The sequence below is a fragment of the Hemicordylus capensis genome, chromosome 3 (assembly GCF_027244095.1).
Source record: "Hemicordylus capensis ecotype Gifberg chromosome 3, rHemCap1.1.pri, whole genome shotgun sequence".
In the NCBI taxonomy this organism is placed as follows: domain Eukaryota; kingdom Metazoa; phylum Chordata; class Lepidosauria; order Squamata; family Cordylidae; genus Hemicordylus; species Hemicordylus capensis.
The window spans coordinates 209,374,469-209,388,299 of NC_069659.1; the positions used below are offsets into that span (position 1 = coordinate 209,374,469).

At 39.9% G+C, this 13,831-nt stretch overlaps 1 protein-coding gene across 23 annotated transcripts in view; it reads left to right on the forward strand.

The window, feature by feature from the left end:
• Positions 1-13,831, forward strand: part of ZMIZ1 (zinc finger MIZ-type containing 1) — a 640,668-nt gene that overhangs the window by 277,637 nt on the left and 349,200 nt on the right. For all 23 annotated transcript variants that reach the window (XM_053309119.1, XM_053309136.1, XM_053309123.1 and 20 more), the window contains one exon: positions 1,927-2,004. The gene's annotated coding sequence lies outside the window, so the exon portion shown is untranslated. The remainder of the gene's footprint in view (positions 1-1,926; positions 2,005-13,831) is intronic.

Genomic DNA, 13,831 nt, shown 5'->3' on the forward strand with positions numbered 1-13,831 from the left:
GTAGTCTCCCATTCAAATGCAAACAAGGGTGGACTCTGCTTAGCAAAGGGGACACTTCATGTTTGCTACCACAAAATCCAGCTTTCCATCTCTCTTGAATGTGCCACACAAATGTATCCTGCTCACATTGACAATCACTCTTATAGGTCCCTGGTTCATATTCAAGGTTCTGCATGTGATGAAGCAGGCATGAGAGCCCATGGCTCTGTTTTCCTGTCACATGTAAAACATACACATTGGGAACAAGTGTGAACACTGGGGAAGGACCAGAGCTCAATAGCTGAGCATCTGCTTTATATGTGGAAGATCTCAGATCCCTGGCATCTCCAAGTAGGACTGGGAAATATCCAACGGAAGCCCTAGAGGGCAGCTGCCAGTCAAGCCAGACAACTCTGAGCTAGATGGACCAAATGGTCTGACTCGGTATAACTCAGCTTCCTATGTAAATGATGCAGCACATTGTGAGACCACATCAGCTGCAGGTGGAAGGCACTACTTGCCTTTCCCAAAATTTACGCTGGTGCCGCTATACCTGCTACTCAGGAATCAGACGTGAATGAAAGGTAGAAGGCCTTTCAATAGGGGAGTTATTTAAGAAGGTAAGATATCTTGGTGGTGGAGAGGAAGGGTGGGCAAAGGAATCTGGCACCAGATGCTGATAATGGGTGGGTGAACAATGACTACACATTAAGACTTCTAAGAGAGGGCTTAGGAAGAAAAGTAAAGGGAAGGATGTTGCCCATTATTCAGTTCCCAATCTATCAGTCTGGTTCAACTGTGAAAAGGGGCAAGGAATTATGATGATGTAGAGCAATAAAATGGCCCTCTATGTTTAGGTACACAGACATCATGCATACCAGATAACTGGTACTTTTCCTCGTTAAAATATTTGGAGAAAAATAATTTGAGCAGATTAGTGTTATAGGTTGATGTAATTATTGGGTTGCAATTGATCTCCCCGTAATTATCCTGTATTATTGTTGTTTCTTGGCAAAAGTTTATATCGCTATCTCAAGGGAATCTGCTACTATAGCTCAGCAGCTTGGCTCATTTTCGTATCAAAATAGTATTAGAACTGAAGAGCAAAAGCTGGGAGTTCTAATTCTCACTGCAGTATCTCCATCACTACTTGCTCTTACAACTGGAATCTCAGAGGGTTTATCTCTAGCTACATTTTGAAGGACCACCTTGTATCTGTGAGAAAGAATGGAGGAATTGATCTGAAGTTCTATGCTAAAAATGATTGAAATGAAGTTTTCCATTTGGGAGCATTTGTACACATGCACTTAAAGCTGTATTCCCTCTGTTCAGAAGTTTAATCAGCTGTAGAGTCTAGTGTTCAACTTTGATTTTAGTAGCTGTGCTTTTACTGTTGTCTTTTTCTTTTATTTTGTATGATCGATGATGGTTATGTGTTGATTATCACTATTTTGTTGGCTACTTTCATAAGTAGATAAAGTGGAATAAAAATCCCTTAAAGAAATAAACATTTTGCATTGTTGGGTAAATTTGTTAAATAATTGGAGTGATTGTGTGGTTTGGTTTTTTTGCAGGAGTGGTAACTTAGGGGGGAAATGGGCTGGCTCTCATGTGGGAAAATAAGTCAAGCTGTAAAGAGCAGATTTATTAAGTGGGGTGACCATGAGGAGGGTGCTGTTGAGGAAAAGGACTGTTGGTCATGCTGAATGAATGAGGGCATTCTACCTCCCTGACTACTGGAATCCATACCTCCCCATTTTCATATGATTACATTCTTAATCTATAACCATGGGGGCTAAAAATATTTTTGCAAGCTTAAATGTTTAGAATTCTGTACAAACTATCAGATTTGGTATGTGAGATGGTATACCATGTTCTACAATAAAATTATGGGTTTGCAGAATTCCCAACACTCTTAATTAATAATATGCCTATTTTTTATTGTAGGAAAATCTTGTTATGTGAAGCTACAGAGAGCCTAGTTATCGGGTGCTGTGGGGTAAGAGGTGCTTGAGGAATACTCAGGTAAGACATTTATTGTTGATCAGGTGGGCTGTTAACATATATGTAAACTACTTTTTAACATTAGTTTTAGAGATCTAGCCTGTTCCATTCCAAGGATTGAGGGCAGCAGGGGGGAAAGCAAATAAGCTTATTCTTCTGCATGTTATGCCAGGCTATGAGAACTTTCATCTTAAGGGAAAGGAACTATAATATCTGCAAGTTTTGTACAGATGTAAATGGCTGGTATGCTAAGATATTGCAGTGACCCTAGCCTGGTAGTTGTACCTCAGTCCTTCTGCCTGCCATCAGCTCAGCTTCTCAAAGGAGGCCTTTTTAGATTCTAGTTTGGGAACATTTTGAATCTGAATTCTGAGGTCTGTATGCAACCTCCCAATACACTTAAACCACAGAACTACTTTGCAATCAATCAGCTTTACAAAGCCACCTGTGGGTGCAAATTCAGTTTCAGGGTCTTTTATGGGAATTGACAGACTACTTGTGCTGCTAAAGATAAGAGAAAATATGGATTCCTGTGGCAATCTGTGCCTGGTTTCTGATTGTCCAGACAAAGCTTTGTGACATGTTGTTTATCTGCTGCCTATCCTTTGCCTACTGTTCTGATCATTTATTAAGCTCTAAGGCAGATAGTTTGGTGTGGTCAAAACTGTTGATTTCTAAGATGAAAGGCTGTTAAGTCCAGATCTTAACAGATTCAATTATGGAAGTGAAGGGGGTGCAGTCTAGTTGTTGCTTGGATTGACTGTTCTTCCACTCAGGTTTACATTATTTTGTCCCCACATTCATCTGCAATCATTAAATATTCCTTCTGGCAGTCCCAGGTGCTTATACAGGTAGATAATAATTAAGTAAATGTCTGATTGATTCTAATATGCCTGTTTGTTTAGGCAGATTCTGAAGTATGTTTAGCATAGGCAAGTGGTTCTTATATTGCCCTAACTACTTAAAAGATAGAGCAGAAGTTGGTTGGTTTTTATTTGTCCCTGCTGTAATCTGTATATGAGAGCCAGTGTGCTGTAGCAGTCAGTGACAGACTTGGACTGGACAAATTTTGGGAGACTTGGACAAATTCAATGATAGGGGTGGGGAAGTAGTGATGAGACCAGCAAATATAGATCTTGCCATCTGGTCCCTTTCCACATCCCTTCACCCAACACCACTGCTGTCCCCCATCAGGCCTGATCCCCCTCTTGATCCCCTTTTCTCTTATATTTTCACCCGTGTCACTAATGTAAAGGGAATTGTGGAAGAAGCTGATGTCGAAGAATGCCATATGAACCACTGGCATATCAATCTGTTTTCCCTAATGGGGCCTTAGCTTCATTCTTAGTCTTAAAGGTGGTCCAATAACTTATGTGTAGAATAGTAGTAGTGCTATGGGTTGCATTTGGAGCCCGCAAAACACCTGTTAAAGTACCTGGGCCTTATGTCTGACAGCTCTGCTCTAAATGCTACGCTAAACCATCATTTACCAAACCCTGCACTGTTACACTCAGGCCTGCTTATGTTTAGGAAATTTCCCTCTGTGCCATTAATGGTTAACTGTCATGTCGTCCCACCCTGGGGAAAGTCTTCTAGTTTGCTACCCTAAGAGTTCTTAAGTGATTTGATAGCATGACCTCTGTTTTTAATTATTACCTGGACAGGTTTTCCCCCTCATGTAAAATTGTACCTGCAATTGTGTAACATTTCCTCAGGCAACTCCAACCATTTACATGTATAGGTGATAATATGAGTTTGCAAGGTATAGTTAAGTGCAGGACTTCGATTTGGGAGACCAGCTTTAAATATATCACTCACTCCCAGTGCTTACTGGATGACTTCATACCTGTCGCATTCTTTTCAGCCTAATCTAACTCACATGGTGTTTGTGAGGGTATGTGTGGAAATGGGGGCATGTTTGTTGCCCTGAGATCCTTGAAGGAAATATGGTTTTTTAAAGGTAATAAATAATAATAATGGACATGTATTTAGTTCCTTTTTAAATGTAATACATTAGCTAGAATTGGGGAGGGTTAAGGATGAGGAAAAGGTGACTGTAGTTCATCAAATAATTTTTGGAGCCATACTCTTGAGAAACTTTGTATTGTTAATAAGTGGGTGAATTTGGTGCAATGGTTAGCAATTTGAACTTAGCTTGTAGACCCAATTTCAAGTCCCAGGAATCATTTTTCTCGGCCTGGTGCAAACTTGTATCTCTAGCCCCCTTCCTCCCATGTTTGTTGGCCTCCATGTCTTGTCTCTTTTGAAAACAGGAGAGTTGACTGGTTTCTATGAGCTTCTTTGAGTTCTCTTTGCTAAATATCCTTACATTTCTGGCTTATGATATGTATTTATAACATATACATGCATGAAGATGCCTTAGACTGAATGACATGTCCATCTAGCTCAAAAACAACAACGATAATGCAGGGTCAAACAAGTTTAATGTTAACATGTAGTTTGTTGTTTAAATGAGTAAGTAAAATATATATAAATCTAAGGGCACAATCTACTGTAAAGATTACCTGCATAACCCTAACTGGAATTAATGGGAGGTCTACATGAACAAAACAGTGTTATGATAGGGTCACCAGGGCAGACTTAATTATGGCAGGGACCACATCTGTCCTGCAGGCCACCAATTACCCGTACCTGCCTTTAAGCCACATGGTTACATTGTGGAGCAGGAATGTTTGATATTCTTTAGGAGGCTACAAAAGCATACAGGGAGAGAACCATAGTAAAGTTGCTTTGTTGCAAAGATGAAATATCAGCTCAAAGACAGTAAACATTTGGATTTTCAAGCCATTTTGTTCCTGCATCTAAAAATTAGATATTTGTTTATTCCAATGACTGAAAAAGGAAGAGACATCACAAGTGTTTCTTTGTGCACTGATGGAATCCCTTTTTAAGCCACCTAATGGTACAGCGGAGAAATGCTTGACTAACAAGCAGAAGGTTGCCAGTTTGATTCTCTGCTGGTACTATATCGGGCAGCAGCGATATAGGAAGATGCTGAAAGGCATCATCTCATAGTGAGTGGGAGGAGGCAATGGTAAACCCCTTCTGTATTCTACCAAAAGAAAATCACAGGGCTCTGTGGGCGCTGGGATTTGAAATTGACTTGATGGCACACTTTACCTTACCTAAGTGTTGGGCTGGTAATGAACAATATATTTATTTCAGAGTTGGTTTGAACAATAGATCACTGCTCATGGTGTGTACATTTTTCCATTTCTGCTGCTTGTAATCTGGTTTGAAACTGTTTGACCAGTAGTAGCAGGGCAAAAAGAAATAAAGGATGCAACGCCTAAATGCCAGAGTTTTGGGTGGTATAGAAATATTTTAAATAAATAAATGAAAATAAAGGAAACCATTTTCAACTCTCGTAAAAACTTCTTTGTCTCCAGCCTTAGCAAACTAAGCACACACAATAAACCTGCATGTTTGATCCTTTGGCGAGTGTCACCGTAAACAGCATCTGGTAATCTGATTTGATAGCTGTCATCTTGAGAGCTGCAGTAATGCAAACAGAAAATGATAGCTCAAATGAGGTTAGAGTGAAGAGCCATTTTCCAAGTCTTGCTGTTGCCATGTGGAATCCCCAAGTCAAATTAGAAGAGTGTAGCTTTAGTTCTTCTAGTTCGTAGGAACCTGCAGTTAAGATTCATGCAAACTTGCATTCTCTCTTTCAACTCTGAAACGTATTCTTTCAGAAGACTCTCTAAACTCCAACTGAGGTCTGAGTCACATGACCAAGAAGCTTGTTTTCATATTGTTGCCTTTCCCCTCTGTAAATACAATTTGAATCCAGGCATGTCTGTCTGGTTGTGTGCATAGGCTTACTATGCTGCTAGATTGTGTACCCTTAATTAGCTGTGTTACAAAGGAATTGTGTTCATGTGATCATGGATATTACTAGTCAACATTCTTACACAGGATGGAGCTGGAACCTTTTCACTTTTAGTTTTACTAGGAGAAGTTTTCTATCCAACACGATGTCCATGCTGGCATAAATAAGGGGGTATCATACCTCTCTCATTACAAGTGTCTTAAGCAATTAATTTGTGCCAGGATTCATGAGCTGGGTTAGTATTCTTGCTGAGGGTATGAACACATGCCTAAAGTGGGGTATGAACTGAACTCTGGCCGGTCAGAGATGATCAACTGTCTGGTTAAAGCATATCTCAGCTCAGCCATGAACTTGCTGTTTAATCTTAGGCAAGCTATTCTCTCTTACTCACAGTGGCGGCCCCAGGGGGAAAAAAATGAAGGGTGGGGGCACAGAAGGGGCAAAGTGCATTTATGAGTGGGTGAGCTGTGTCCCATATGTTAGATTTCTGTAACAGGAATTGGGGGAAAGTGGAGAGGCAAACTCCTTGTCTGAGGGGGCACTTGTTGCCACTGCTGGAGCCACACTTACTTATTCACAGCCTAGTAAATGCAATATAGGGATAATAATACTGACCTCCTTGGGGCTGGAGCCATGCTGGGACCTGCGAGAACAGAAGTGCTCCTTTTCTCTCCCAACATCCAGGTTTGAGCATCTCATGGCAAAGATATGGCAGTGCATGTATTAGGTCCCAGCTGCTTCCTGAGAAGGTGCATGCTTGTGTTCATCAACTGTGATGGTTTGCATATGTGTAAAATTCCATATGGATCATAACACCAGAGAAACAGTTTTCATATAATCTCAACTTATCTCAAACACAGAGTCCCTTTCAAGTGGGGCTGTTCACATAGCCAGATGAAAATCCTGGGGCAAATCTGTATGACCAAACTAGCTTCGAGGAAAATCACTACCTTTCATAATGATCAAAAGACATATTAGTGCTCCAGAAGTTTCTAAAAAAGAAAATATTTGTTAAATTTATATCCCACTTTTCCATTGGAATACAACAAAATTAAAGTTGTATAAATAATTACACGAAATCAAAAATAAATGGAGGACTGGTCATAGTGCTGGCTGAATCTAACCTTGGGCTCCTTTCCTGTGTATTGATTTTAAATCTGTTTCTTTGCCTTCCTTTGATCTAGTTTTCTGGTGTTGAATTTCCTTTGGAGTAATTACAGAAATATGAAAGCTTAGGTGAGAGTGAGAAAATTTTCCGCTGGTGTGCTGTTTTATATAAATGTGAATCTATGCTGGGAAGAGAGGTGTGATGCAGTGGGCAGGATATATGGAAATGATGAGATCAGAGTGCTGTGCAGAATGGCTGTACTGCTTAATTTGTTATTTTGGAATTTAAAGTATTAGAAAAATTTGCTATATTAATGGCCTGACTAATCAGTCCTAAGACTCAGCTGCACCATCACTTCGTAAGATATACTCAACAGTTGCACCTGTGCAGCACCAGAAACCTATAAAGTTTCAGTTTCCTATAAAATTGTAGGTGGATCGCATGCTGAATCACCCCAAATAAGTAAGCAAATATTTTCTTGCATAAATTTGGTAGGGATGTGGAGGAAGAAAGCAAAGTCCATACTCTGGGCTGTCAGTACGTTCCATTAATAAAATGTTGTGCTAAATATAGAATTCTGTAATCTGTATAAATTATGCAAACCACTAAGATGTTCATAACGTTTTCATAACTGATCCTGGTTTGTGTTTGTGTTTTGTTTTGTATAATCAATTTTGGTTTTGCTAGTGAGGAAGAGAGGCAGAAGCAATGCAGGGCTCTGAAGCCCCACCCTCAACAAGTAGATATTTTTTATATTAAGCCCCACCCTCTGGCTTCTGGCATTCACACAGCACGGTCTATAGATAAGAACAGCCCTGATGGATCAGACCAAAGGCCTATTTAGTCCAGGACTTTCTTTCCCATAGTGGCCCACCAGATGCCTCTGAGAAGCCCACAAGCAAGAGGTGAGGGCATGCCCTCTCTCCTACTATTGATCCCCTGCAACTGGTATTTAGAGGCATCCTATTCATATTCAAATACATAGGGCTAGAAACTTAGTCTAGTTTAAACCGAATACTAAGATTCTCAGGCTGCTGAATTCTGTACCCAATACCCCATTGCCCTCCACAGAATCAACTCTTGGTTTCATATCCAGAGTTAAACCACAACTCTTGGCTTCAGGAAGCGAAGCAGACAGGCAGTTTGGTAGAGCTGTGGGACATTATCACAGAAGAAGATACATTGCCCTCTGTACCCAATACCCCTCCACAGCTTGTGTGAAGCCAAGAGTTGTGGTTTAACTCTGGATATGAAACCAAGAGTTGATTCTGGTTTCACATCCTGGATGTGAATGAGAGTTAAATAACAATTTCTGACTTCACTCAAGCTACACAAGAAATGGTTTAAACAAACCCAGGATGTTGTCATCAGTGCTCCGTGCTGGAGCTAAGGAGGTCAAGAGAAGAAAGAGCACACAGGCTAAGGGGTCTTCAAGCCATGCTCCAGATCTAAGCAAACCATGATTTGTTGATATTATTAACTGGTTCAGTCAGAATGTATATAGACTTGGAAGGAAGGAGAGAAGACTCCTTTTCCCTTTAACAGATTTTTATGGCTTAGCAGTGGCATTGAGCCATTTTCTGAAATTGTTGGATGTATAGAATCTGAAAGCCAACCCATATGCTAAGTGTTCCAATCATGAAAATACTTGAAACATTTGTGGATGTCTAGACTGCCTTTTGCTAGATTTGTCTATAAGGCAGCTTACAGTGAGCATGATGTGGAAATGTGTTTAACATTAACAAATCTGTTGCCAGATTTGGCTTTTTTAAAGCCAAATTTTGGGTTACGGTCCATTTGACTCATGAGTATACCCCTTAGGTTCTGGCCACACTGATTTGATGTGCTTTTTAGCCAACACACATGCTGCTGGTACCTGCAGCTCTGGCAGTACTTAAGTTTATGGTCTTGCTATTGACAAAGGTAGGGCATATGTGACACTTGCATGGCTATCAAGGCAAGGGGATTGCTTGCTGAAAAACATAATATATGAATTGCCCATTCAGCATATCTCTTAATGGGATAGCAAAACCTCTCATCATCATTCTGAGTTCTATCTTGCCTCTCACAAATTGGTACAAATCAGTATCAAGTTACATTATATGTTGTTTTTCCTGCTGAAAATCATTACCATCAAGTAGTGAAATGCCCACAAAATGATGGGAATATGTGCAGAGTAGCTGTGCTGGCGGTTGCATACCACTGCCTACATTATTATTTTTTACCATATGCTTTCAGGCCTGCTAAGCATGGCAATTCCCCTACCTCTGCCCCCTTGTGTAAGCTATCTTGGTTGTTAGATGTGCAGATAGCTCTGAGGTGTGGGTAGGAATTGGTGTGATAGCTGCTGTTTGTTTTAAACAGGGGAAAGCAGTGCGATCCCCATGATGCAGTTCCTAGAGGAATTGGGACTTCTCGTTGGCAGAAGGTTCCAAGTTCTCCACACATAGGCTATTAGCTTCCCCTCAACTTTCTGATGGTACCTTTCCCCATCCATACTGGCAAAGTGCTTCAGGAAGCGAAGCAGGCAGGCAGTTTGGTAGAGCTGTGGGACATTTTCACAGAAGAAGATACAAGCACTGCTTTTATGGTTACTGATAAAATATCTTAGTTGAACAAATGGTTTTATAGCCTTTATCTTCTTTGTTTGTGAAATTATCCATATGAAGTAGGTACCCAAGACCACCCAAGATATCCTCCAAGTGGCACTATCAGTCTTCTCTCCCCCCCCCCCAATCTCTTAAACTGGCTCTATTAAAGCAGCTTCTCACATCTGTGATCAGACAGAACGGAATTACCAGTTGGCCTCTGGAATTAAATGTAAAATTGCAGTCGTGTTGAGGAAATATTTTAGCAGCAGCAACATAATCCTGTTCGATGCGCATTATCTGCTGCCAGTATCTGCTGCTAGAAGAGCCCTGTATGTTATTTAAATGACTCCATCACATTCAGATCATTAGGAGGCATTTTGTAGGATTGAGGTTATTTGGCAGAAAGTCAAGGATGAATTTTATAATGTGTTTACTTTTTCCTCTCCAAATACCGAGATTAGAGGTTTTACAATAACAATTATACCTTTTGCAGTAGCACTCTTTTATCTGCTTCAGCCCATCATCTATCATCTGTGGGATGTCTTCACTATTAAATATATAGCTGAGCAATGCTCAGATGAAGAAGAAAACTGGAATGTCTAAAATGAGCAATGGATAAAATAGTAGAGTTGAAAGATGTTAGGATCTCTGCCTTTTTGAGGAAGGAGAGGTGCCTATAGGTAATTTGTTGTTGGGCAGAAAGTGGGGTTTCAGTGCTCTGAATCTCTTATTGTCCTCCTCCATCAGAATAGAAGCAGAATATGTTGTGTGAAACAGGGAGATACTGGCAAAATTTGCCCATTTGCATCATTTATGTGAGGCACAGAAATTCCCACCAAATTGTGAGTATCTATACAGAGTGCACACACCCTGAAAGTAACGGTCAGTCTTAAAACTGCCATTAAAAAAAAAAAAGTAAATTGGAAGCTACCAAGTGCTATAGATGTGGATTTTGCACGTGGCCAGTGCTGCCTGGGTGAAATTTGTTGACTACATTGTCAGTTCATTTCATCTTTACTCTCGGATCAGTGGGCAGCACATTTGCTTGGCTGGCATCAGTGGGAGTTCTTGCATTTTATCTGTAAGGTGCTGAAGCCAAAAAAAGAAGTGTTTCAGCAGATGAAGTCCCTAAATAACTTATGATCATGGATTTTTATAATTTAAGCTCTCTTTCCCCTGGACAAAATACAAGGAAAATACTTAGGTAAAGAGAGAGCGAGTTGTAGTCTGATGTCTTTGCATCTGCCACAATGGCAGAGAAATGCTAGGATCGTCAGTGGCAACCAGGACTTCCAAGGTGTGTAAGAATAAAAGGCAGGGGCATACAGGCATGCATTCACTCTCTGAAATTTAAACACAGAAGAGTAGAACTCTGACCTCTGATTGTGCTGCTCCTCTGCCATTATACTCCTTCACACAATCCCCTACACACCTTAAGGCAGTGCTTCCCAACCTGGGGTTCTCCAGATGTTTCTGAACTACATCTCCCATCATCCCCAGCCCCAGTAACATCTGGAAGCCCCCAGATTGGGAACCACTGCCTTAGAGCACACTGCTAGGCTGAGCTGATTGTATGGCCAACTACAGAACTGCTGTATTGGAGAGGTGTATGCATGCATGCACTCAGGTTTTCTAATTAGTACTTTACTGCACCACTTTCTGTTGCAAACCACTTGCTCATTATCTTGCAGTTCCTGATCCAAATCTCATATCTGTCATGGACTTTACTTGTGGCCCTAGGCAAACTACTACCTTTCACCCTCATTCCACAATATCCAGCATGGGAGTGACAATACTGACCTGCTTTATGAAGTTCTTTTAACATTCTAAAAATATGGTGTTGATGTTTAGTAGTATTGCTAATCTATATAAAGGCACTTAAGCAAACTTTAGATCTTCCCGGAGTTAAATGGGTGCTTGAGTAATTATATTAATGAAACATCCCTGATATCAGAAAGAAAGGATTTTGTCATTCTTGCACTTATGCAATGCTGTATATTCACTTTGTTAGTCTTGTTTTGTAAACAAGATATAAATGTTATAATTTATTTCTTGAAGCACTATAATTCATATGATCCGTCTTGGGATTGTTTTAATGAAAGGCAGTATATAAATTTAACAATAAATAAAATAAATTCATACATCTCTTTAGCTTTGCTAAATTAATGGAAGCCCCATAAATTTTCAATTCCAGATTCCTGTATGTGTGAGAATGTAGTTTGACTCATGTTCCTATTCTTTGTCTTGCCTTTTTAAATTTCACATTCTCGTGAGGCTAACATCAAATAATCAATGGTCCTTATGTTTTCTGTTACTTTTGATGCCGTCTTTCCCATTAATGTTTCTTCCCTTCCTCATCTTGTCCTAACTTGCACTCTTATTATCTTCCCCCTTCCTGCACATAAACTAGAAATGCTACCCAACCCTAAGAGGAGTGTGTTACTTTTGGGTAAATTCTGAGGACTGATTTTTCTGCAGTCACTTTGTGGCAGGATCTGTGTGGAACTGGGTCATATAACAGAGATATATCCTGTTTGTAGCTGACTAAAGATGTGTTGTCCCTTGGGCCAAGTGTAAATCTGAATCCAATGTATGATCCATATCCACTGTGTGGAAACTGCAACCTCCCCTGGAAAGCAAACAAACAAAAACCCCACCTACTCTCATAAACCCACCTTCCCACCTAATGGGAATATTAGCTAATGGAGTCTTTTTTATAAAGAGCCTTTGAGGGTTAAACTCACTGTGCAATTTATTTTTGTCCGTACTGTTGTAATGGTAATGGGAGTGCCAATTTATGGTCCATTAAATACAGGGGCTAATCAGTAACCAGTCTGGTTTTAATTCCACTGGCCTCATAAGCACATGAAGGTCACCACATAATTCAGTGAAGCTTTTAAACCAAACTAATGTTACTATGTTGAACTGTTTGGTATTTGGAGATAGCAAGCCAGTGTCTTGGAATGTGTTTTGACCTAAAAATGCACGTGTTATACAATCCACTTTTTTAAAAGTGTGTTTATTTCCAGTGGTCATCAGGTACAATGTTATCAAGCACTAGAAATACCATGTAACTGGCATGTGAAACTCAGTAAAAGAAGCATCCATATATGTTTCAGATAAGAGGAATGACCCCATTTGATCACATTCAAAATATTCTTTACGGAATCGTTACCCCCATAAAAAGTTGGGGTTTCTCAGATAATCAAGAGAAGCCTTGCTCCATATATAGTCTCTTATGGAGGTTAGACTGTTGAGGGGGTTTCCCCTCTGTGATGGCACCATGTGTGCAGAACTGCCTAAAAGATAGGATCAGTCCTGCTCTGGAATATCTTATCTGCTGAGAGGCACATAACGGTTAGTCCAGGAGAGAGTAACTAAACCTAGTACTATTCTAGAAGTAATGAGCAGTGTTGATTGATCCCTTTCTGTTCTGTCAATCTATCTCAACTTTTATCATCTTTAGAGGTTCGTTCAAGTGGATTGTAATTCAGATATCATCATATCCTCATGTTATTATCTGGAAGGAGTATCAGTAGTTTATTTCAACATTTGCATGACAGGCATTTAACATTAGGCATTTATACCCAGAACTATACTGAGTGCATGATTTAAAATCAGGTTCCTCAGCTTCTCTGCCTTACAAGCATCATGTGAATTCTGATTACTACTCAAGACAGACACAAACTTTTGCTGGCTTTCATGGGCGAGTGGCCATTTTATTCCACCATACCTCGCTTTAACCTGAGATCTTTTCGTATCAGGTACATTCTAACCAAATTTAGGTTGTAATCCTATGCACCCCTTCCTGGGAGTGAGCCCCACTGTACACAGTACTTCTTAGTAAATATACACATAATTTTGCAAACACCGACCCCGTTCCATTTGAAGGCTATTGGAAACTGCAGTAAGGCTTCTTTCATGTCCAGTATCATCACTTTTCCTTTCCCTTTTTCTTTGTTTTATTTTTCTGTGTTTTACTGAATATCCTGAAGGAGAGTTTTATGAATTTTGGCTAATCCTAATAGAGGTATCAGTATTATTGATGGTGATACTATATTGATTATTTTGTTACAGAAATGTGATTATTAGGATTGATTGTTGGTGGTATTTTAATATGAATGGTTTTCATTTACTGTTGCATATATTTTCATTGCTGTTATTGCTTTTTTTATATATATGATTATGAACTGGACAAAGAGGTACCTTTTTAATGTGGTGATTCTCTTTAGCAGGGGGAGAGTAACTGGCCCTATCCACCCCCAGCATAGTACCTCCAGTGACTGTTGCTGGTGT